Consider the following 22246-nt stretch of genomic DNA (forward strand, 5'->3'; position numbering starts at 1 on the left):
ATCCTGGCCCTCTCATCCTCTCACACCCCAGGATAAAGATCTTTGCTAATTACCATTTATAGTTGTAGTAAAAGTTGACTCTTAAGATTATTAAAATATCAAGGCAAAAAAAAGTTCACTTTCAATACAACAAGTTTTAACTTTCTAGAGAGTATTTTATATTTGAAATAAAGTGAAACAAAATGAAAAAGCCAGTATAATAGAGAGGTTAGTATTTACTAGCTAAGCCACAGTATGGGTCAACTATGTAAAATTAAATTATTTTGGTGGGGTTTTTTTTTGTAAAATTATATGATGGAAAAGAAAGAAGTGAGGAAACATACATTTATGAAATACTTACTATATGCCAAACCCTGTGTTAAGTGCTTTACAAATATTTTCTCATTTGATTTTCAACAGGTGCAACTATTCTCATTTTACATTGAGGAAACTGAGGCAGACAACAGTTAAGTGAATTGCCTAGGGTTACAGAATGGAAATATATGTTATGGAAGCATAATTAAGAAGTAGAGAATGGAAAGGAAAGGACTTGCGTCTCAGGCAGTTGGTTATTCAGCTTAATAGACATTTTGGTAAAAATTGTTGGTCTGAGATGGGGTAGGAGGAAGAAAATAAGCCTTTATATAGTACCTATATTATCTTCCCAGCACTGTGCTATGCACTTTACAAATATTATCTTACTTGATCCTTCAACAACCCTGTAAGGTAGATACTATTATTACCTTCATTTATCTGTTGAAATAATCAAGGTTATGTGATTTGCCCAGGGTCACATAGCTACTAAGTGACTGCAGGTAAATTTTAATTCAGGTCTTCCTAACTCCAGACCCACTGTTCTTATCCACTATGGTGACTAACGGTCTAGAAGTCTAGGGGAAGAGTCTTAAAATAAGTGGTTCCAAAACAAGCTTAGGAAATTTAGAGTCATAGATTTGGAGTTAGAAATTACCACAGATGTCATCAAATTCAAGCCCTTGCTTTTTTTTACAGATTAGGAAATCAAGTCATGGGGTTTAGAAAACTTGCTCTGGGTCACACAGCAAGTTTCTTATACAGGATTAGAATTTTGACCTCCAGATTCCAAGTCTACTGCTTTAGCCAGTATGCCAGTCTACAGATTTCACTTGTACCTGATATATCTATCCATTTGTACTCCTAAATGTGTCACCTGTGAGTAAGAGGAGAGTAAATTATCAACTCCTAGTATAAGGATTCCGATTCATGTTCTAGGTACTTTAGGAAAAATTTGATTACCCCAATTTTCATTAGTTGACACAGAAGTCTAGCCATTTCTTCAGTTGTTGTTCTTCACATACAAGGCCCAAAGTGTGTTATATGATGAATGCAAAACAGAATTAACTCATCAAGTTAACTCAACTCAATTCCATTTTTTTAATGCTGTTACATTACAGGCAGAATTTGGCCATTTCCTTTCTGTTTATAGCCTTACCTTTCAAATATCCCCTGTGATTCCAATACTCCACAAAACAAAGAAGATAGCCTATCCTATTAAAAATAATTAAACTATGAAAATATCTAAACATGTTGCATGATCTCAAGTAGCTCATATGATGCTAGGATTATTTTTGTAAGGACCACTCAAGAGCACTTACTCCAAGAGGAATGTGAAACCCACACCCATTCAGATTCATGAAATTAGGACAATATGTGGGGCCAAAGAGCCAGTTTAGACCAGATGCTTTCACAGTTAGCCACTGGCACAATACTCTAACCTCATACCAAATTTCATCTGATTCCTCAGTAGTGACCTGTTCTTTCTGTCCTATGGGACAGAGAGTGCATCATATGTGTTGGTTTTTGCAGACTAAAACATTGTTTGTCCTGTTAACTTCTTTCCAATATGGTGATATTATGAATTAGTAATATGAATACTGTGAGAAAAATGAGCATGGGTTGCCTGCAATAAAATTCACATCTTATTAGTGTGTTCATTAGGGTAATAAGTAATGCACTGGCAGGCATAAGCCTTCACCACTACTAATGTGCCAGGAGACAAAAAGACTATATACAATTTTCCTGGATGACATCCATTTCCACCCACATGGAAAGCATACAGTTTTCCTCTCGTGAAAAAAATATTATAGAATCTTCAGGCGGGACTCTAAGGATCATAAAATCTAATCCTGTAATTTGACTGATGAAGAAAATGAGGCCAAGAGAAAGACACTCATCCAAGATCACACAGCAATTTAATGGGAAAATCAATTTTGGAACCCAGGTCTCTAGATTTTCACCTTGTTACTTCTTATATAACTTTTACCTTGCTACTTCTTAGATTAAGATTAGATTTATAGTAGTAAAGTTTTAAATGCACTCATGTAATTCAATATGACACAACTCTCCAGTAAAAGTCTATTTTAAGGGAAAAAAAGACTTATAATTGGCAAAGGAACCAAGGAAATTTGTTATTAAGAATAGCAGCAACTCGACTCTGTTTACAAAATGTTGAGCTTTAAGTAGGCAAGTCTACATACATCTACATTCAGTAATTATTAGATAATTAGGAAAAATAAACTGAAAGCATGATCATATATTGACTCTTCTAGGAAATAATTATTCATTATATTATTAGTCAGGACCTCTGTCAATATTTATAGCCAAAAGAAAAAAAAAGAATGGGAGCAAATTAATAATTTTATTGGAAAAAAATACAATTTTAATGTTATTTTGTCAGGAGGCCTAGATTGCTTTTGGGAAATTGGACAGTTGTTTTAATGATCTGAAGTTCTTCCCTGAAAAAAAAAATTTTTTTAATATCAATATTCTTTTGGTAGGGTTCTGTTATTTTGGGGGGGGGGTTTGTTTGTTTTTGTTTTGTTATACTTTCATGTGCAAACATCTTTTTTATTCTACTATGTTATGGAAATGCTTGTTTTATTCCATAAGTTAAAAATAAATGCAATTTAGTATTTTTTTTAATTTCTCCTGTATCTGAAGACAGCAAATCTGAATTAAAGCTTGTGGGGTCACATCTAGTCATTTCTAGAAGAAGAGAAGAGTAATCTTAATCCATGGGTTTGTTCACTGAAGAATTTCTTCTCTTGGTACTTTGTCAGCATCACTTCCTTCTCATGCTTCTCTTGCTTCTTGTATCTGAATGTCACATTTTCTATTCAACTCTGTTTTTTTCAGCAAGAATGCTTGAAAGTCCTCTATTCCACTGAATGACCATATTTTCCCCTAAAACATGATACTCAGCTTTGCTGGGTAGGTGACTCTTGGTTGTAATCCCAACTCCTTTGACTTCCAGAATATCATATTCCGAGCCCTTCGATCCCTCAGTGTAGAAGCTGCCATATCCTGGGTTATCCTAGTTGTGTTTCCACAATATTCAAATTGTTTCTTCCTGGCTGCTTGTAATATTCTCTCCTTAATCTGGGAATTTCAGAACCTGCCTATAATATTCCTAGGAGTTTTCTTTTTGGGATCTTTTTCAGCAGGTGATCGGTGGATTCTTTCAACCTCTATTTTGCCCTCTGGTTCTAAAACATCAGGGCAGTTTTCTTTGAGAACTTCCTAGAGGATGATTTCTAGGTTCTTACTTTGATCATGGCTTTCAGGTAGTCCAATAATTTTTAAATTCTCTCTCCTGGATCTATTTTGCAGGTCAGTGGTTTTTCCCATGAGATATTTCACATTGCCTTCTATTCTTTCATTTGTTTGCATCTGTTTAACAGCATCTTGATTTCTCATAAAATCATTATTTTCCATTTGCTCCAATCTAATTCTGAAGCAATGATTCTCCTCATTGAGCTTTTGAGATTCTTTTTCCATCTGGCAAATTTGGCTTTTTAAGGCATTCTTTCCCTCATTGCCTTTTTGAGCCTCTTTTGCCATTTGAATTAGTCAATTTTTTAAGGTGTTATTTTCCTCAGTCAGGCTGTTGACTCTCATTTCATAATTTTCTTGCATTGTTCTCATTTCTCTTCCCAATTTTTTCTCCACTTCTCTTATCTGCATCTTAAGGTCCTCTATGGCCTGTAACCAGCTCCTATTTTCCTTTGAAGCTTTTGGTGCAGGAGTTCTGACTTCACTGTCTTCTTCGTGTTCTGTGCTTTGCTCCTTTTTGTCCCCAAAATAGGAATCTAATGTTGGAATCTTCTGTCTGCTTTGTTTCCTTTGCCTGATCATGTTCTGTTACTTTGAGTCATGCATTATTCCAGACTCCAAGGAAATGAAGTTAAGGATCGCTCAAAGGGCAATGGAGAAGTGTATCATGGGTATGGGATGTGAGCAAACTATAATATAAGACAAATGAGGAATTTCTCGGGGGAGGTGTGTCGAGAATATCATCAGAGAAATTTTGGGTGGGGGCAAGTTGTAGCAAGAAGATTAACTGACAGCCTCAGCATACTGGGTGAAGGAGTTGGGGAGGACATGGACAAAAATAGCACAAGAAGGCAGATAAAGGCTAGTTGAGGCCTGTTAATATTGGAGAGAATATCTGCATCAATTAAATTGTAAATTTAAAATAAAAACATTATAAATTTATTTTTCCATTATACAAATGGTCATTGAATTATTTACCTTTCATACTCTGCAGAAAATAAAAAAAACTGTCCTTGAATTCAGAAAGACCTGGGTTCAAGCCCTATACCTGTACCTACTGGCAGCCTTACTCTGAACAACTCACTTAATAGCTCAGTGACCTAAGTAACTCTTTCCTTTCATATATACATATATATGAATATTCATATTTTATTTATTTATGTTTGTATTTGTTTATATACATTCCATTTATATATTTATTTGTATTATACACATATGTAATTATTTACTTATTTATTTTTAACATTCTTCAAATTCTCTCCCTACTGCCCTTCCCCCCTTCATTGAGAAGGCAAGCAATATGATACTGATTCCATTCAGAGTCATACAAAATATTTCCATATTAGCCATGTTGCCAAGAAAAAAATGAAAAAGGAAAAATTATGCTTCAATTAGCATTCAAAGTTTACCAGTTCTCTCTCTATAAGCAGGTAACATGTTTGATCATTGGTTATTTGAAATTGTCTTGGATCATTGTCTTAATCAGAATGACTAAGTCGTTCACAATTGATCATTTACTGTGTATAATGTTCTGGTTCTTCTCACTTTACTTTGTATCAGTTCCTATAAGTTTTTCCAGGTTTCTCTGAAACCATCGTGGTCATTTCTTATTGCACAATAGTATTTAGTATTATTCCATTATAGTCACAGACCAAGCTCAACCATTACCCCAATTGATGGACATCCTTTTGATTTCCAATTCTTGGCCACCACAAAAAGAATATTTTTGTACCTGTAGATCCTTTTCCCTTTTCTTTGTTCAGTTTGGATTACAGACCTAGCAGTGATATTACTGAGTCAAAGGCCATGCAGTTTCATAGCCCTCTGGGTATAGTTTCAAGCTGTTCTCCAGAATGATTAGACCAGTTCACAACTCTACCAGGTAACTCCCTTGCAGAGATTATAGTACACATTGGTAGAGGTTCCTCACCAAAATCTCTGATGGAATAGGAGGCCTGGTTCAAAAATAAGTTAATAAATCTATTTCCTACTTAGTTTGTTCCTTTTCTAGGGGCATCTCTCCAAATGACTGGAATTTTCATGCAGCCTCCATCAAACTAAAGCAATCTTCTCCCTTTCAAAATTCCACCCAAATTTGCCTCACTCTTATGTTTCCCCTTCTGCTTTTTAAACATTTGATCTTGACTTGTTGTCCCTGGAAAGCTCCAATAAACTCATTCACAATAAAGCCTTAATGATTAACATGTTTTTCTCAATGTGGCAGCAATATACCCTTCCCCTGATTATGGGGGTGGGGTGTAGGAAGGGACAGTAATATTGTATGCCTTATGCTTAATATATCTTTCTTTTCTTCAGATACTATGAAATAATCAGAAGGGCAATGTGGTTCAATAAACAGAATGCCAGGCTTGAAAGTGGAAAACCTGTGTTCAAATCCTAGCCTGTTCTGACACTACCTTTGTCACTTAAATTCTTTGAGGTTCAGTTTCCTAACCTGTAATATGAGGATAATGGTATTTACACTACTCACATCATAAGGCTTCTGTGGGGAAAAGAGCTTTATAAGTCATAAAGCCAGAGTCTGCAGCAGCGGCAGCGAGGGCGGTCGGGCCCCAAAGCAGCTAAAGAGGGACAATGAAGGTGATTGGCAGGGAGGCAGTGGCAGAGGGGAAAATTACAATGACTCCCACAAAACCCCAGCTTCTCCCGTTGTCCACAGAAGAGGCCCAATTGATGGCGTGGTGATAGCTGATCTGGTGGGGCCTTGCAGGAATTTGGGCCTGTCAGTTATGTGGTAGTGATGCCCAAAAAGAGGCAGGCTCTGCTGGAGTCTGAGGACATTCCGGTGGTCTGCAAAGCCATCAGCTATGCAGCAGACCACCAGATCTGCATGATCAGCCAGCCTACCTTGGTCAGCTACTCGACCAGCCAGATCTCCCAGACAAACTCCAGAGTTACCATAGCATGCTGTTCTTCACCATCCTGAATCCCATCTACTCCATTAAAACAGATCCTTTTTACCATCAGTAACCCTTGTGGCCCTGTCCAGAGAATTGTCATCCCTCAAAGGAATGGAGTGCAGGCCATGGTAGACTTTGACTCTGTGCAGAATGCTCAGCAAACCAAAGGGATCGACCCTCAGTGGGTTTGACATTTGTTCTGACTGTTGTATTCTTCAGATTGAATATGCTAAGCCGACACATCTGAATGTATTCAAGAAAGATCAGGACGCCTGGGACTATACCCACCCCAACCTCAGTGGGCAAGATGACACCAGCAGCAAGCTGAATAAGCATCAGAGACAGCCCCCTCTCCTGGGAGATCACACCACAGTATATGGTGAGGGCAGGGGATTCCCCTCCGTGCACTCCCATTGGTTCATGTGACCCTGCCTGCCCAGTTCCGCAAATTCTCACCAGTCCTCCCTCTTTCCTTCCCACACTGCAGGAGGGCCTCATGGTGGGTACCACAATCACTACCATGATGAGGGCTCTGGGCCCCCTCCACCTCACTACAAAGGGAGAAGAATGTGCCCACCAGTGGGGGGGCCATCGTAGGGGCCAAAGACATGACCCTCTCTATGGTCACCCCACCATCCCACCCCTACCACCTGAGTATGGTCCCCTGCGCAGAGAGCCCTGTGCTGATGGTATATGGCCTTGACCAGTCCAAGATGAACTATGACCGTGTCTTCAATGTCTTCTGTCTCTACAACAATGTGGAGAAGGTAAGTTCACGGAGAGTAAGCCGGGGGCTGCCATGGTAGAGATGGCCTATGGCTTTGCAGTGGATAGAGTGATCACTCACCTCAACAACAATTTCATGTTTGGACAGAAGCTGAATGTGTGCATTTCTAAGCAACAGGCCATCATGCCTGGCCAGTCCTACAGGCTGCAAGGTGGGGTTGTGCAGTTTAAAGGATTTTAGTGACTCACGCAACAAGCGGTTCTCCACCCTGGAGCAGGCGCCTAAGAACAAGACCCAACCTCCCAACCAGATGCTGCATTTCTTCAATGCACTCCTGGAGGTTGTGGAAGACAACTTCTTTGAGATCTGTGATGAGGCACAGTGAAGCTGCTCTTTTCAGTGTAGGTGTTTTCAGGGAAAATTGAAAGAAGGTCCTTGGGTCTGTTGGAGTGGGAGGCCATGAGTGATGCCCTGGAGACCCTGGGCATCCTGAAACATTACCAGATGAAGAATCCAAATGGTCCTCACCCCTACCCCCTAAGGCTGTGTTTCTATACCACTCATCACACTTCCTAATTACACACTCAACATGAGGCCCAAGCAGAAAGCCCACCCTCCTTTCCTTTCTGCCATTTGGTTTTTGTGTTTTGGGGGTTTGGGTTTTTTTTTTTTGCAAAAGTTTTTGTATTCCTTTTCTAATGCTAGTTTTAGTAGAAGCTTAAGCATAATGGAAACCCTGCAAGTCTGGAGAGGGGGGAGTCTCCATCTCCAAGATTAACCTTCACCTTTTGAAATTATTGTACATGTGATTTATTTTCCCTGTTCATACATTTGTGCTGCCTGCCCCTGCACTTCCAGCACATTTCAATAAAATTGTTGGAAAATAAAAAATTAGGTAAATAAACCATAAAGCCCCCTATAAATGTGAACTCATTGTAGAAAACCACTCCACAGGGTACAAATCTGAGATATGACTTGAAGTCTGAGGTTGAGAGAGAGCATGAGGCAAAATGAGAGGCCAAGCAAAGCCATTGTTGATTAGAAAGGCACATCTTGCAACAGAGCACAGGGAAATCAGGGGTGGGCAGTGCAGAAGGAACTCAAAGGAAAAACACTGTAAGATGCAGGTTTCAAATGAGAAGGAAAGATCATTCTGAGAAGGGGCATGATGCTGGAAGCAATATACTGGGTCTGACTCAGGCAAGAGCAAGATGGTGACTTGGACAGGACAGTAGAGGGCCTCCCATGCTGTATCCCAAGAGGATGCAGTCTAGATGTCAACCCCATAAAATAGCAGGACTAGCATCATAGGAAAACACAATTTATACTTTAATCTTAGAAACAAAACCAGTGCAACCAAAATTAGAAGGAAAGCAGAAAGCTGGGAAGCAATTTTTACAGCAAATCTCTTTGATAAAGTTCTCATTTCTCAAATATATAGAGAACTGAGTCAAATTTATAAGAATATAAGCCATTCCCCAATTGATAAATGGTCAGAAGATATAAAGAGGCAGTTTTCATATGAAGAAATCAAAGTTATCCATAGTCACATAAAAAATGTTTTCTTGGCTCTAGGCCTGGCACTTTATCCACTACACCACCTAGCTGACCCATAGTAGCAGCAAGCACTCTAGCATACCCAGGATGGCTTCTAGCACAGTTTCTTTCATCTGCTTTGCTAAATGAAAGCAAATGTAAATATAAAAAGAAATTACAAGCAGACAAAGCAGGGGAAGGGGGGGTTCAAGGAGTACTCAGAGTCTCATCTGACCAAATCACACAACTCTTCCCATAAGTGAGCCCCAAAGCAAAACCTTACCTCAGAGTATATATACCCTTCTTCAGAGTCAGAGGCCATCCCAACCTTCATGACCCACTGCCTAATTACAAAGTAGCAAAAGGTGTGGGTCCTCCTGAAAAACAAGCCTCCCCCCAAGTGAAGTTTCTCTTGCTGGGATCCAAGTGAGGCCCATTAAGGGTCAGGGAAGATCTTCAAATTCCCTAAGTCTATTAATCAGGTAGGGAAGATCTTCAAATTCCCTTACCATTACACCCATGGAGTGAAAGGACCTGCTTTCAAATTCTACCTCTGATGCTTCCTACCTATGTGAATTTGACAAGTTCACATGAGCTTCAGTTTCCTCAACTGGAAAAATAAGGAGGTTGGACTACATAATAATCACTAGTATTTATTTGCTCTTAGGTTTGCAAAGTCCTTTACAAATATAATTTCAATTAATCCTTGGATGAATAAACTGAGGAAAATGGAACTAGTAGTTGTTTCAGCCAGGATTTGAACTCAGGTCTTCCTCCAGGTCCAGAGCTCTACCAACTGGGCCACCTAATTGTCTAAGATTAGTTAGTCTATGAAGTCACTTCTTGTTCTATAGCTATCTATGCTCTTAGGAAATGGCACAGGAAAAAAATGATTTAAAAATATTTATTTTTAATTTATGGAATACAATAAGCATTTCTATAACATAGTATAATTTTTAAAAAGATGATTGCACATGAAACTGCAACTCTATTATGTACAACCTGCTATTCCTTTTAAATATATAATAAATATAAAATAAATGTAAATTTCTTTTTTTCCTTTTTTTTCTTCCCTGCCACGGTCCCCACCTTGATCTAGAGATGGCTACTATTGTGTGTGGGGGGGGGGGGTGTAAAAATCATTCTATATATACTTACCAGTTCTTTTTCTGGATGCAGATAGCATCTGCCTTCATAGGTCCTTTGTAGCTAATCTGGGTATTTATAATAGTCAAAATGACTAAAAAAAACTGAACAAGGACAAGAGAGAACTCCCAAAGACCCAGAGATAAGACCTCTAGATAAAGAATGAGCTCCTCTCCACCCTGTCCCTATCCTACAAGCTAAAAAAAAAAGCCTGAAGTGTAAAAACAGAAATTTTTTTCATTTTGTCATTATATCCCCAGCACCTAGCACAGTGCCTGTAACATGGCAAGCATTTAGTGAATTCTTGATGTTGTCTAAGGAGCCATAGGAAAGGATCATTCATTCCCCACATATGAGACCAGTCAGTCTAGTGTTAGAAGCTCAGTTCAGAGGACCTACTTTCAAACACCACTTCTAATAATGTATGACTGTGAGGAAGTCACTTGTCCTTTCAAGAACTTGGTTCATTTTTCTGTAAAATGAGAGGATTAAATTAGATTGCTTTCTATGCCATCTACATCTAGAATCCTATAAACCTATGAATGTAATTGTATGCACTTTATATGATTCCTTAAAGGGCTGAAGCCCAGGAGGAAAAGCTTGTGCACAGGGCATCAGGGAGAAAGGAATCAGAGGATAGAATTATTTGTCATAAGCCCTATGTATAACAGGAGCCAGGAGTTGGAGAAAGTTCTGAAACCAAGATAACCTGGACTGAGTAGACTCTGTAGATGTTATTGAAGGCACAGTGACAGTCAAAGAGAAGGCAAAGGACCTGAGAAGAATCTAGCTATAGTTCCTTGTATGGGGAAGTCTACATTGACTCAAAATACCTAAAAATATAACTTTCCTAATACTTTTTTTAAAAATCGCTCCCTTTTCCCCTTGGCATTTCCTTATGGTACTTTCTAGCATATCAGCATCAATCCATGAAGAATCTTCATCAATATCAGTATTTTCTCCACTGATGGGAATCCTAGAACAGGTAGGTGATATAATGGAGAGAGTATTTGGAGTCAAGATCCAAAACAAAGTTTAAATGCTGCCTCAAATACATTTCAAGCTGTATGAGCCTTGGAAAGTCAATTAACCACTTTCTGCCTCAGTTTCCTCATCTATAAAATGAGAATGGAAGCACCTATCTCACAGGATTATCATGAGCATCAAACAAGAAAGTTTATAAACTTTAAAGTGCTTTTTCAACATTAGTCATTAATAGTCTCAAAGCTCCACTCCAACTTAGTAGGTCTTTGAAAATTGCTAAAATTTAAAAAAAAATCCATCAGCTTGTAGTCAACTACTATATACCACAAATACCATATACTATAATAAACTTAAAATGGATATGTGATTTGATGATAAACATCTTCAAACTTAGCAAAAAGTATGGTCAAATAGTCAAATAATCATATAGGCAAAACTACATTTTTTTTTGACCATGCCCGTGATTTCTTTGGTGTAAAAATTTCTGCCACAGCAAATCACTTGTCTTGTAATTCAAGTAGAAAGAGAGAATTATTTTTGTAATGAGAGGTTAAATGAATGACTTGTGCAGAACCAAGCAGACAGTACATTTCTGAATTGAACACAGATTGTCTTACCCCAATTCTGGCTCTCTATTTGCTCTTCAATGCTTCTTCTCAGGCTTTGAAAAATAAGTTTATCTGTCCATGAAGTCTTTCCAGTTTGGTAGAACCTACTATACTTTGTCTTACTGACCTACTCAGGCACTGACTTTGAGAACCTAGGGACACTTCCATGACACAAATAGGCATCAGAAAAGGATTCAAGTGGAGAATTTATTGTGGGGTCAAATTTTGTATCTAACCTCTTTAAAGGCTCCCAAGAAGGGTAATATTCTTTGGGAACCAGAAAACAAAGAAAAAATAAAGACATCTGTATTTCTTTAGCAGGCCAGGATGATATTTTGGTATGTAGTTCCAAAGTGAAGAGATGGTAACAGCTAAAAACCGAAGAGGAGTTACCAATAATTCAATCTGCACTTTGCTTATAGGAAGAAAAGAAGGCATCAGGGATGGGATTGTATGGCATGGTCAGGAGATACAAGATCATGGTGCCACAGGTTTCTTTAGAGAATTTTTGAATTTCACAAAATAGGAATAAAGATTCATAACCAAATGAATGCCAGACCCATTGGGGAAAGTCTTTGTGCTTTATGTGACGTTAGCAGTTTTCGTAAGCTGTGTTATTTTAAGTTATCCTTAAAATGTATTATAATGTTCATCTTCTTAGAAATTTAGGGCTATAGAATTTGGAAATCTTCCTTCCTAAATAAGCCCAGCATCAAGTCTCATTTTCCAGGTTCACAAGTTCATGTCAAGAAACAGAATTGGGAAAAAGACAGAAGAAAAATGCGAAATTTCCTTTGTGGGGTCTCAGAAGAGGTGAACGGGTCACAAGTGTCAAATGAATGTTTATTTTTGTAAGCTTTGCTTCCTGTACATGGAGTCCAATTCACACTTTTCATTTACCTCTCAACAGCCTCACACAGGCTTTACAAAGGATTCATTGTAAAGAGGAAAAACACTTTGTGAAGCTTCCTGGATCAAACCAGAGTAAAACACACTTTTCTCATGTGCATCCATCTTTTCTGTGGTGAGTGTTACAGGGTCAAGACTGGAGCCATGGCTTTTGGTATCTTCTCCCTGGATATAATACCATACTGGAGCCTCCTGGTAACAATATAAGATGATTCTCGTCTTCCATTCCTGACTGTACAGAACCCCAAATAAGCTCCTGCTACAATTATTCATAACCTAAAATGATGACTTACCCTGAAGACCACATCTTAATTATTTAAACACTGTACTTATCTTTTTTTTTAATCACTTGGGGTTAAGTAACTTGCCCAAGGTTACATGGCCAGTTATTTCTGGGTGTGGTGCTAAGTATCTGAGCCCAGATTTGATCCCCAGGTCATCCTGACACTGGGGCCGGTGCTCTTACCACCCCTAACACTGTACTTATCTTTACCAATTAATCAATCAATAAACAAGCATTTATTACTTGCCTATTAGGGAGCATCTGGGTGGTTCAATGGATAGAGTGTAGGGTCTGGAATCAAGAGGAGGTGAGTTCAAATCCTGCCTCAGAAACTCAGGAGCTATGTGACCTTGGGCAAGTTACTTAACTCTGTTTGCCTCAGTTTCCTCATATGCAAAATGAGTTGGGGAAGAAAATGGCAAAACAGTCCAGTATCTTTGCAAAGAAAACCCAAAATGGGGGTTACAGAGAATTAGACAAGACTGAAACAACTTAACAACACTTGCCTATTACATTGCAAGCACAATATTAGGCAAAAGGAATACAAAGACAAACCATAACAGTCTCTGTGGTCAAGGAGTTTACTTTCTAATATAGAAAACAGCATGTACATATTTAAGTAAATACAATACGTACACAGGCATATGTAGACCCATACAGATATTTCTTGGACTAGACAATGATTTCATTAGGACTGGAAACTCCTGATACTGAAGGTCCTCTAGCAGTGAAGATCCATACTTGCTCTGCTACTTAGTCTTGGTAAGTCCCCTAGAATGGTGAGTTGTAAAGTGACTTGCCCAGGGTCATTCAGTCAGTATGCTCCAAAGGCAGGACTTAAACCCATGTCTTCCTGATTCCAAAGCCAGCTTTCTAGCTGTTCCATCAAGTTGCCCATATGTATGATATATATACAATCAATCAATCATGATTTAAAAAAAATGTTTGCTATGTGTCACTAATCTATGCTGAGCATTGGGGATACCAAGAGAAAAGCAAAAATAGTCCCTGCCCTCAAGGAATGTACATTCTAATGGGGAAGACACAATATAAAAATCAAACATATATGGAGAATAGATGGAAGACAACCCTAGAGGAGATGGTATTAGCAGCTGGGGGGGTGGTAGGAAGGGGAAAAGGGGGTACACCAGAAAATGCCACCTGGAGGAAAAGGTGCTTAAGCTTAGTCCTAAAAGCAGCCAAGGACTCCAAGAGTTAGATGTTGGGGGCCAGGGATTATGGAGAAAGGGAGGATCAGGCAAGGCCTCATATAGAAAGTAACCCCTGAGCTACAATTCTATTTAAGAGCAAAGGGAAGCATCCAACCAGGGCCTCATGCCAGGTGGCCTAATCTTTGAGGGAACACAAGTGTTTCTTTTGAATTAAGATGTGTCTTTCAGGATACAACTGGATGGTTTCTCTCACAGTCAGTATTGTCAGAATGGGCCTCTTTTTCAGTTTCCTTTTTTTGTCTCCTGGAGAACATACACATGCATCTGTGCACATGTATACATCAGAAGAGATTTATAAAGAGATCTTAATTCTATGACCTCATTCATAATGTGGCTGTCTGTTTCAGCAAGTCCCACTGCTGGCCTGGTTATTACATCTAAGTTTAAAGCTTAATAAAAGCCCATCTTTATGAGAAAAAATAGCTGGAGATCAACATTAATGATCTGTTATTTTATTAGCCATATTCTAGTGACTTCCATTATTCAAATTCATACTTTAAAAAATATCAAATAGATATCTGTAAATGGCTATTATTGACTTCATGTAGTGTTTCATTTTATACACATTTATACAAAGTATAAATCAAAAGGAGTGATGGAAAATAAGGAAAGAGAGAAAGAAGAAGATTCAGACTCTTTCATAGCTGTGTTAGTAGCAGTTATATTTTCTGTTAACAACCACTGTCTAAGATGGCTAGTGCTATACAACATTAGAGGCCTATAGTATATAAAAGAGGTTAAAGAAAATAGCCTGTTCTGCTGTGCACATGGCAATGCTTTATTTTTTCTTTTTTTATTTTGTATTTAAGTTTTAGTATTCAAGTTTACAATGTTTCTTTTTATTTCTTATTGTATATCTAAGTTTTAGTGTTTGAGTTTAAAAGAAAGAAAAAAGAGGGGAAAAAGAAAATAGCCCACTATAAACATAGCAAGAAAAGAATCAAGTCTAAGAGTTCTCTCTAGTGGGAATGCCCTTGTAACTAGACATCAAGCTGACATTCATAAGTATCCCCTACATAGGGTGTTCCCAAAGTCATCAAGCAGTTTCAGGTTTTAATGTCTTTAATAAAATTGTAGAGGAAGCTTTAACACCTTAAAATTACCCTAAGGTTTTTTGGAGCATCCTCTATAAAGAGAATAAGGATAGTGACTAGGTCCATGGTTTCTTTGACATGGTGAACTCCCAGAAAAGAAATTCCTTCCATAGAGGCAAGATCAATACCTTTTCTGTAGTTTAGACGTTTATTTATTATTTGTTTGTTTGTTTATTTATTTTTTCTGCCTTTTTTTGGAGGGGGGGAAGCAGGGCAATTGGGGTTAAGTGACTTGCCCAAGGTCACACAGCATGTGAGTGTTAAGTGTCAGAAGCGGGATTTGAACTCAGGTCCTCCTGACTCCAGGGCCGGTGGTCTATTCACTGCACCACCTAGTCGCCCCCATTTTGTCCTTTTCTTGTCTATGCCCTCCCATACAGTCATCGTGATGTACTAGAAGACTCCCCCGGGTCATTTAGCATTTTGCTTGTATTGGTATAGCATTGCCAGTAGAGCTGATATCCCTCACTCTTACTACGTGAGTGGCCAATTATTGAAAGAGAGATACAAGGATTTTTGGTTCAGATGGCAACATGAAATGTCCTAAAGGATCCCAGATGGAACACTGATCAAGAAGAACAAATAGAAAAAGTTCCTTTCTCTGGTTCAGCATCAAGTTAGACAAACCTAAAAGCCTACGGAGGTCCAGAGAAAGTCGACCCCAGAGGAGGCACAAGTCACCACAAGTTCCAGTAAACAGGAACCAAAATCTGTCCTTCTTCTGAGTGCAAACCAGCTAGTGGGTTAAGAAGTTATTAAATGCTTGAGGGCTACAGGGCCCTAAGTGGAGACTTGCTACAGGGGCAGGAAGCCCACAGCTCATGTAAGTGGGAACTGAAGTTAATGAGATCTTTGCCCTGGCCCTTCCGAGGAGCCTGCCAAAAGCTGGAAGACCAGGAGGAACAACAAACCCTTCAAAGAACTCAGAACAGGAGATAGCAGCAAGGACACTAACTGGGCATTTCAGGGGCTTTGTAGGAGACCTGAGACCAGAGTGATCTCTGACATTCAACTAGGGACTGTCAAAGACACAATAGGGGACAGAGCCAACTTCTGGTGTAGGATTGTACAAAGAGGACATAAAGAGATTAGCCAAGGTCAGGAACTGTATCAGACAACCAACAAATCAATCAGCAAACATTTATTAAGCATCTACTATGTGCCAGTCACTGTGATAAATGCCAAGGATACAAAAAGAGGAAAAAGACAATGTCTTCCTTCAAGGAGTTTACAGTCTGAACCAGAAGATGGAGACTTCTTCAGAGGTGGCAAATGGATAGAGTGCTAGTGAGGAAGTGGAATGAGGAAGCCCTGAGTTCAAATCCAGTCTTAGGCATCTAATAACTATGTGACTAAGCTAGTCACTTAATCTCTGCCTCATTTTCTTCATCTGTAAAGTGGGAATAATAATTGTCCCTATCTCTCAGTAGTGTTATGAAGATTAAAAATGAGATATTTAGAAAGCATTTAAACCTTAAAACACTATACAGATATAAAATACTATACTATACTAATAGTAACACTTATTATAGCTTTGCATTTATATTTTATATATTATTATTATTGTCAGAAACTAGGGATTATGACAGAGGAGAGGCCCTAGTATTAGTTGCCCCCTTCAGAACTTCAGCAACAACAACATCCAGATTACAGAGGGGATAGCATTGAACTGAAGCTGCCCACCCCATCCAAAAGTGAGGGAGGTGAAGGAAGGTCGCTCTGGCACAAAGTCCCAATTCAATGATTTCAGCTGGCGATATAACTAAATAAAATAAAACTCCAAATACAATGAATAAATGTTATGGACTCAAGAAGTAAATGAAGTTTTCAGAATAAGAAATGTAAGCTATCAATAACTAAATGAAAAAAAAAACTGTTCCAAAGCACTAATATCAAAATAAACATCAATTAAAACAACTCAAGATTCTTTCTCTTACCATCAGTTTGACACTACGTAAAATTTAATATATACTTTAGAAAATATGCTGTATATAAGAACTTAGTATTTCATATACAACTTGTTTTTTCTAAAAATGTTTTGTGGAAAGATTCATGTTTATTAATGTTAGATACAATAGATAATTTCATTTTTTTAATTTTTCATGAAAAAATATTAGGGCAACTAGACTAAAGAGGAAGGAGGAGTCAATTGGGGAAAATATTTATATCAAATATCTTTAATAGGGCCTGCTATCCAAAATATAGGCACCTAACAAAAATATATATGAACAAAATTTATCCCCAGTAGATATATGACCAGTAGATACAAAAAGTTTCCAGAGGTCAAGATGGCGGAGTAGAAGCAGGACCTCCCTGCTGCTCCAGCTTCCACCTTCCCCAATCCATGTTAAAAGGGGACTCTAAAGAAACTTTGGAGCTGCAGAACCCACAAAATGACACAGAGAAGCTATCCTTCCACTGAGCACAGCCCGGCAGGCCAGCAGGAATCGGCCAAGGCAGCACTCTGGGAGCCAAGCCCAGACCCACACAGAGGCTTTGGCCCCAGGGCAGGCCTGACCAGCCACTGGCAGGAGGGACTCCAGATCAGCAGCAGCTGTGGCTATTTCCAGATTCATCAACACATAGATGTGAAGGACAAAGTGAGAGGTCAGTGCACTCTGGACTTTGGTACCCAGTAAGTGGGAGTGCTTGACTTTTACGCCCAGGGCAAGAAGCCACTGAGACACTAGCGCAGGCAGCCAGTGCCACATGGCGGCTTCAGCTTCTGGCCTGCAGATTGTAAGGGGACCAAGCACCAGTTTGAGGGGTAATCGCTCTTGCTTTAACCTGCTTGGATCTGGATTGCGATCTTCGATGGAGGTCCTGGGGTGTATGTACAGCTTGCCAGAGCGTGTGGAGGCTTCAGAGACAGCACCCATCTAATACCTCTGGCAACTGAGAAAACCCCAGCATTTGGGACGAAAGCTCCCCTGTCTAGTGGCAGAGTCCTACTGTGGCAAAAAGCCCAGGGGTCAAGTGACTGAGGGGTGATATGACCAGGCAAATGAAGCAAAGCAGAGAGAAGATTCCAACATTAGACTCCTATTTGGGGGACAAAAAGGAGCAAAGCATGGAACAGGAGGAAGACAGTGAAGTCAGAACTCCTGCACCAAAAGCTTCAAAGGAAAATAGGAGCTGGTTACAGGCCATAGAGGACCTTAAGAAGCAGATAAGAGAAGTAGAGGAAAATTAGGAAGACAAATGAGAACAATGCAAGAAAATTATGAAATGAGAGTCAACAGCCTGACTGAGGAAAATAACACTTTAAAAAACAGACTTACTCAAATGGCAAAAGAGGCTCAAAAAGGCAATGAGGAGAAGAATGCCTTAAAAAGCCAAATTTGCCAGATGGAAAAAGAATCTCAAAAGCTCAATGAGGAGAATCATTGCTTCAGAATTAGACTGGAGCAAATGGAAGCTAATGATTTTATGAGAAATCAAGATGCTATTAAACAGATCCAAACAAATGATAGAACAAACAGAAGGCAATGTGAAATATCTCATGAGAAAAACCACTGACCTGGAAAATAGGTCCAGGAGAGATAATTTAAAAATCATTGGACTACCTGAAAGCCATGATCAAAGTAAGAACCTAGAAATCATCCTCTAGGAAGTTCTCAAAGAAAACTGCCCTGATGTTTTAGAACCAGAGGGCAAAATAGAGGTTGAAAGAATCCACCGATCACCTGCTGAAAAAGATCCCAAAAAGAAAACTCCTAGGAATATTATAGCCACGTTCTGGAATTCCCAGATTAAGGAGAAAATATTACAAGCAGCCAGGAAGAAATAATTTGAATATTGTGGAAACACAATCAGGATACCCAGGATCTGGCAGCTTCTACACTGAGGGATCGAAGGGCTTGGAATGTGATATTCCAGAGGTCAAGGGAGCTGGGACTAAAACCAAGAGTCACCTACCCAGAAAAACTGAGTATCATGTTTCAGGGGAAGATATGGTCATTCAGTGGAATGACGGACTTTCAAGCATTCTTGCTGAAAAAACCAGAGTTGAACAGAAATTTTGACATTCAGGTACAAGAAGCAATATGGGCATATGAATACATATGTGAATGTGTGAATATATACTTACTGGTATACATAGATAGAGGGCACAGGACCAAGTTAACAGGAAGGGATGATACTTAAAAGGTGAAATCAAGAGGTGAGAGAGGAATATAATGAGAGGAGATGGGGAGAGACAGAATGGGGTAAACTATCTCATACAGAAGAGTAAAGGCAAAATGGTTACAATGGTGGGGAAGAATAGGAAGGCAAAAGGGAATGGGTCAACCTTATTCCCATTGAATTTGGCTTGGGGAGGCAATTAAATACACACTAAATAGGGTATCTCACCTTCCAGGAGAGTAGGGAGGAAGGGGATGAGAGGGGGGATGATGGAAGGGAGGGCAGGCTGGGAGGGAGGGAAGTTGGAAGCACCCACTTTTGAAAAGAGATGGGATCAAAGTAGAGAACAGAACAAGTGGGAGGTGGGATAGGAGGGAAGGAAATATAGTCAGTCTTTTACAATATATCTACTGTGTTATTGTTTTGCATAAGCCACACATGTACATCCTATACTGAACTGCTTATCTTCCTAGTAAGGGTGGGTGACAAGGGAGGAAGGGAATGAATCTGGAATTCAAAGTTTTAAAATCAAATATTCAAATATATATTATTGTTAATACTATTTTACATGTAATTGGGAAATAAGATATACAGGCACTGGGGCATAGAGATCCACTGGAAAAGTCGTAAGGGGTATGGGAGAAAATATGGCAGGGAGCAGATTGGAGGAGGGGATATCCTGTGGGACTGCTATTTTGGGGTGGTGGGTAGGGGAAAAATGGGAAGGAAATTTTTAACTCAAAGTCTGGCGGAAATGAATGATGTAAATCAGAAGTTAATAAAGCATTTGGAAAAAAAATAAACAAAATTGAAAGAAAAAAAAAGTTTCCATAACTGCAAGCTATTAACCACATGGGGAAAAAATGTTTCAAATCCCTAATAATATGAGAAATGCAAATCAAATTAACTTTAAGGAATTATACCCTACCCTGAAAATTGGCAAAGGTGACCAAAGAGGGGAACAGTTCATTTTGAAGAAGTTGTAAAAATAAAGACTCACTATTGCATAGTTGGAGAAGCTGAGAATTTGTTCAACCACTCTAGAAAGCAATTTGGACTCATTCAAAGAAAGTATTGACATCCTTTTACCCAGAGAGTCCATTGCTAGCTCTCTACTGCCAGGATGTCAATAACAAAAAGTGAGGACCCATGTACACCAAAGTATTTATAGCCACAGTTTTTGTAGTAAAAAAATGGATGCAAACCATACATTCATTCATTTGGGAATGGTTAAACTAGTCACGGTACATGAAATTAGTGGAATATTCTTGTGCTATAAAAATATGTCAATGATGAATACAGAGACATAATGGAAGACTTATACTAACTGATACGAAGTGAAGTAGAACCAAGAAAATACATACACAATTAGCACAATATAAATGGAAAGGTTAACAATAGCACAATAATTTAAACTGAATACTGCTAAATGTTAATGTCTAAGCTTGACCCTAAAGAAGAAATATGAAAAGATACCTCCCCTAGCTCCTTTGAAGACTTGAGGGCTATAGGTGTGGAACATTATATACAATGCCAGACTTTTGCGAAATGTTAGTTATCCTGAATTATTTTTTCTTCATTTTTCTTCATTGAGGAATGAATTTCTGTATGAGGAATTCCTCTATGGGAAAGGATATATATTGGGAAATGTTGATGATGTAAAAATCAAAAAATAAATAAATATCTATTCAAAAGCATTCTCCCTAATGCTTTCAAAATTGTGCAACCTTTACCACAGATGTACATTTGTGCTAGTCCAGCTATTCTTCCCATCTTAATCTTCTTTATTCCTAACACTACTTCCTCACGTAGCCTGTTGAGGACTGAGATGCTACAGTATAGATGTTTACAATCATTGATGATTAAAAAAAAACAATTTGCTACTAAAACACCAATGGATCTGTTCAGTTTTTGACTAGTTGGTTTTCCTCCTACTTTCATCTGTAAATGCTCTTGGGACAATCTGGTTTTACTGGATCTCATGCCAAGCTTCTTGAATATTTTCTTCTTCATTCACTGTTCTTTGCTATTTCACTTCTCCTAATCTTTCACCATCCTCTTCCATAATGTTTTGCAAATGAGTTGATAATGATAATTGATATTGCCATTGATCGATATTTCTCTCAACTTAGCAAGAACATAAAATGTTTCCTGTTGAATGAGAAGGTTTCTGGAAATTTCTGCCCTCCCTTTGGTAATGATTGCTCTATTTGCTTTTATGTACTTCTTAAAATTTTGTCAGAAATTGTGATTGCCAGATTAATTTTTTTCACTTACTCATTTCCAATGTTTTAGCATAACTTGATGGATTGTTTTAGGCTCAAACTGTTGCAATGGTTAATAGTACCTTACATTTATCTATATCTATTTGTCTGATGTCAATATTGATCTTTTCTCTAGCTAATGACAAAAAGAGCTGATTCAAAAATAACTATGATATTAGAATATTTCCTATCTGATAATATGTAGTCAGTTTCATTCTCTTATTATTTTCTATATTGCATGGGTTACTACATCCAAAGAATTGATTGAACTAATGGTCTACCTGATGGTAATGAGATTCTTTATACTTAACTAGATTGGTCCTCATCAGGAGACAGAATCTGTCATCAGAACTATATTTAAAGTCAAACTTTGCTAACTCCTATCAGACCTTTGAAAACCAAGCTCACATTCAGTCTATAATGTCCATGAATCTATAAAATTTTTATTGTGAAAGGAAAGAGTAGAAATGGCTTCATATAAACTATTAATATTCCCATAACTAATGAAAAGTTAGAGATATAATTAAACACATTCTGATTTCAGCTTCATCCCTTTCAACAGCACATTGCCCAAAAAGCTGGGATTAAAAGGGAAAGCTTACATCCACTAATTTAGTAACATAAAAATGTTATGGTAGCACAACTAAGTAAATTGAAGAATATTTACTAAAACAGTGGCTCCAAACTTACTATGGTAAGTGTGGGTCCAAAATAGGGATTTATAATTAAAGTGTACATATAGTAAATCTAAACTAGAAAATGTGGGGGTTATTGTGATAGTAATGGAATGTGGAGATTCCCCTGTATTGAGCTTGGTTTTCAAATTGATTGTATTAAAACCCAGAGC

The 22246-nt window shown here is 38.3% G+C and overlaps 1 protein-coding gene and 1 pseudogene across 10 annotated transcripts in view; one reads left to right on the forward strand and one right to left on the reverse strand.

Annotated features, from left to right (window-relative positions):
- Positions 1–22246, reverse strand: part of LOC138145372 (protein FAM9A-like) — a 650020-nt gene that overhangs the window by 270480 nt on the left and 357294 nt on the right. The gene's annotated exons all lie outside the window — the stretch shown is intronic.
- On the forward strand, positions 6280–7794 carry LOC138145415 (heterogeneous nuclear ribonucleoprotein L-like; annotated as a pseudogene).

The sequence above is a fragment of the Petaurus breviceps genome, unplaced genomic scaffold, assembly GCF_028583685.1.
Source record: "Petaurus breviceps papuanus isolate PSGF00001 unplaced genomic scaffold, PetGlider_PUasm1.0 90734, whole genome shotgun sequence".
NCBI classification, from domain to species: Eukaryota; Metazoa; Chordata; class Mammalia; order Diprotodontia; family Petauridae; genus Petaurus; species Petaurus breviceps.